Genomic DNA, 3,931 nt, shown 5'->3' on the forward strand with positions numbered 1-3,931 from the left:
CATTTTAAGCATAGATATCATTTTGCTCCAGAATAACTCAAGGCAATTTCTTATGTTTTTTTTTTTTTCCCAGGCATCCCTCTCTTTACATCCCAAGTAGCATTTCCAGTGGGAATTGCAGATCCCCTACCTTGCAGCCAAAGAGTAGTTCTTTATTTAGATGGATAAGAATTTCTGAAAAGTTATGGGTTATAGAAGACTGAAGAACAAGCAAAGATCATCTGGCTGATGCGAGAATGAATAGCATTCATTCCAAGTTTAAGCCCTTTGTCTCACGCTTTTATTACCCTTGTAATTAAAATAATAAGAAGAAAAGAAATCTCCACAAAGATTTTGTCAGAGTTTGTTAGCAAGTTGATGAAGCCAAGTTCGTCTATGCTTCTATGTGCTTTAATGTAAAATTTAACTTACGTATCTAAAGAATATCATTATATTTTATATTAAGCATGACAATATGAAATTTTGCAAACTTAAAGCACAATAAGTGTAATCCTGGCAAGGGCCAAAATTTATTATTGCCAAATACTTTCCACTCTCACCTCATTTCTTCTTACTTGAAATTTGTACAAATGCTTTCCCTCTAAAGGGCAGGGGTTTTTCTGCTCAGAGGTGAGGTAACTTTCTAAAAAGATAATTTGAAGTTTTCTGAGCCACTTTTCAGTCATAAGCATGAAAGGCAATAATCCCTATTGAACTCTTAAAATGTCAAAATTCTTGAACTTTAAACACAAAGATCCATGGAATGAGAATTAATTTATTTTTCAGGTAAATTTTTAAAAATTTTAAGAATGGTTTAAAATTATATTAGAATGTTAGATATAGTCATGATAATTGAGTAATTTTAAACAGTTAATAGAGATCGACATACACATATATTTAGAAAAATAATCTGTGTGAAACAGATATTTTAGTAGATCAAAATTTTGATACAGTTAACAATAAAAAATATTAACTCAGACTAGTAGCTTTCATTAAATTATTTTATACTTGTGCAGAGCTTTACAAGTCAAATCATTTTACAAACTTTATCCTGAAATCAGAAATCTCCTATTTCACTTCTATTCTGTATACCGCCCTCCAGAAGTAACTACTGACAATTCTTAAGCAGTTTACTCTTTTATCCAATTCCATAATTCTAAATAATAAAATTTTCCTTTACCTCTTGATTTGTAATTCTTAGACATCATCTAATAACATTCTATTGGAAAACAAAAAATCATTCTCTATCCCCCAAGCTCTGCATCCCTTAGTTACATCCTCCAATGCAATTATATCATACTTTCATTATGATCAGTTTAAGCATGATTTATGTTGTTTTTCCTGCAGCTAATAATTGTATCTTTTTTATTTGCTTTCATGACTTTCTGTCATTATCATTAAAGCTTTCCAAATTCTCCAAGTATGTTAAAAAGACTCTTGAAAAATCTTTGTCACATGGTCAAGCGCGGCAGGCAGCCAACAGTGCAACTGTTTCTTTTTCCCTTGCAGCTTCTTCCTTGAGTCCTCTGTCCCTGTCCAATCTAGAAGTTGTGCTCTCTGCCTGTTTCTCAGTTACTGTCCTGTGGCTTCACTCATTCTGGATCTCTGTATGTCTGGTGTCTTCCCCTTTCTTGCTTTTCCTCGCTGTTTTGGTGGCATACACCCTGTGATGCAGAGCCATGCTCAGTGCCATGCTCCACAAACCACTTCTGATCCAGAGATTATCATCCATCCTTTGCGATGAGATAAGAACAAGAATCACTAGTAAGCATTTAAAAGCTTTTATAATAACTTGAAATCATTACTCCATTCACATATTTAATCCGGCTGTAGACCTGTTCAGATATTAGTAAACAAAATAGCAAGGCACCGTAGAGACAGGTGCAGTAAGATTATGTCACACTGGGTGATATTTTAGAAGTAGTCAATAGTAACCCAAAAGTGCATACAATTCTGAAAAAAATATGAGCATTAATTTTAAATTGGTACTTTACAATAGTTCTCATTTTAGTAAGTCTTTTCTAAATACACAGCTTATCATTTAAATAAGGGTGGTAAACTTCACATTATTGTCAGTGGTGAAATACTGAAGATGAAATCAGCTTCACTGGATTTCTTGTTGAGAAGAGCCACGACTTTTCTGAATGCGGCAGTGGAAGTCATCCAAGAGATGAGAGGGAAGGAATTCTGAAGAAATTGAAGACCAAAAGAGCTCATGCTCATTTGCTTACGAATCTGTATTGAGTTTGTTCCTTTTAAGTAAATAACTGATGGTGATATGGAGAACCACGTGGTGCTCTGTGCACAGATGTACTGCTAATGAACTAATAAAGTGCTCAAAAATTAAGCATCGTTTACACACAAATATATAAAGAGAGAAATATATATATATGTATGAAACTAAATGTTGTGTTAAGAAGGTAAAGACACTAGATCAAGGACCACTTTACAACTGCACCACAGAGAAACACATTCAGGAACTGGGACATCCATAGCACAAAAGCCCAACCCAGAACAAATCAATTAGCAAGTATTTTTTTATTGCAAGTTGACACATACTGATAGATTGCTAATGTGGGAATTCTTTCAGAATACGTGAAATTTAGTTACGATGGTGCTATAAGGGAAGGCTTTTTATTTCAAAAAATGCACCTAGGTCTGGACTCTAGAATACAAATTATGAGATATTTCATTGTCTATTAATATGTGTATCAGTGATACAGCTTTTTTTTGTTTAAATTCTTTATTTTATGTACACAGCTGATTTACAATGTTGTATTAGTTTCTGGTGTACAGCAAAATGATTCAGTTATACATACACATATATACATTATTTTTCATATTCTTTTAAATTATGGTTTATTACAGGATATTGAATATAGTTCCCTGCGCTATACAGTAGGACCCTGTTTTTTTTTTCATTGAAGTACAGTCAGTTTACAATGTTGTGTCAATTTCTGGTGTACGACATAATGTTTCAGTCATACATATTCATGTATTTGTTTTCATATTTTTTTTCCATTATAGGTTGCTATAAGATATTGAATATAGTTCCAAAAATATGGAATGCTTCACAAATTTGTGTGTCATCCTTGCGTAGGGGGCCATGCTAATCTCTGCATCATTCCAGTTTTAGCATACGGGCTGCCGCAGCGAGCACTGTTTATCTATTTCAAATACCGTAGTTTATATCAGCTAATCCTAAACTCCTATTTTATCCCTCACCCACCACTTTTCCCCTTTGGTAACCATAAGTTTGTTTTCTATGTCTGTGTCTGTTTCCGTTTCATAAGTAAGTTCATTGTGTCGTATTTTAGATTCCACCTATAAGTGATGTCATATGGTATTTATCTTTCTCTGTCTAACTTCACTTAACAAGATCATTTCTCGGTCCATCCATTTGCTGTAAATGTCATTATTTTATTCTTTTTATGGCTGAGTAGTGTCCCATCGTATATATCTATACCACATCTTCTTTAGCCATTCATCTGTTGACGGACATTCAGGTTGCTTCCATGTCTTGGCAATTGTAAATAGTGCGGCTATAGACATTGGGGTGCATGTTATCTTTTCCATTTAGCGTTTTCAACTATTCTGGATTTGTGCCTAGGAATGGGATTGCTGAATCATATGGTAACTCTATTTTTAATTTTTAAGGAAACTTCATACTGTTCTTCATTTCTGCATAGTGACAACACCCATTTACATTCCCACCAGCAGTGTAGGACGGTTCCCTTTTCTCCACATCCACTTCAGCATTTGTTCTTTGTAGACATTTTTATGATGACCATTCTGACTGTTGAGAGGTAATACCTCATTGTCATTTTGATTTGCATTGCTGTAATAATTAGTGACATTGAGCATCTTTTCATGTGCCTATTGGCCATTTGTATACCTTCTTTAGAGAAGTGTCTATTTAGGTCTTCTAACCAGTTTTGGATTGGGTTGTTTG

The 3,931-nt window shown here is 34.0% G+C and overlaps 1 non-coding gene across 1 annotated transcript; it reads right to left on the reverse strand.

Annotated features, from left to right (window-relative positions):
* Positions 1 to 3,034: 3,034 nt before the first annotated feature.
* On the reverse strand, positions 3,035 to 3,139 carry LOC123615041 (U6 spliceosomal RNA). The gene has a single exon (XR_006722573.1). It is a non-coding gene; the product is annotated as a U6 spliceosomal RNA (small nuclear RNA).
* Between the last annotated feature and the right edge of the window lie 792 nt (positions 3,140 to 3,931).

The sequence above is a fragment of the Camelus bactrianus genome, chromosome 5 (genome assembly GCF_048773025.1).
Source record: "Camelus bactrianus isolate YW-2024 breed Bactrian camel chromosome 5, ASM4877302v1, whole genome shotgun sequence".
Lineage (NCBI taxonomy): Eukaryota > Metazoa > Chordata > Mammalia > Artiodactyla > Camelidae > Camelus > Camelus bactrianus.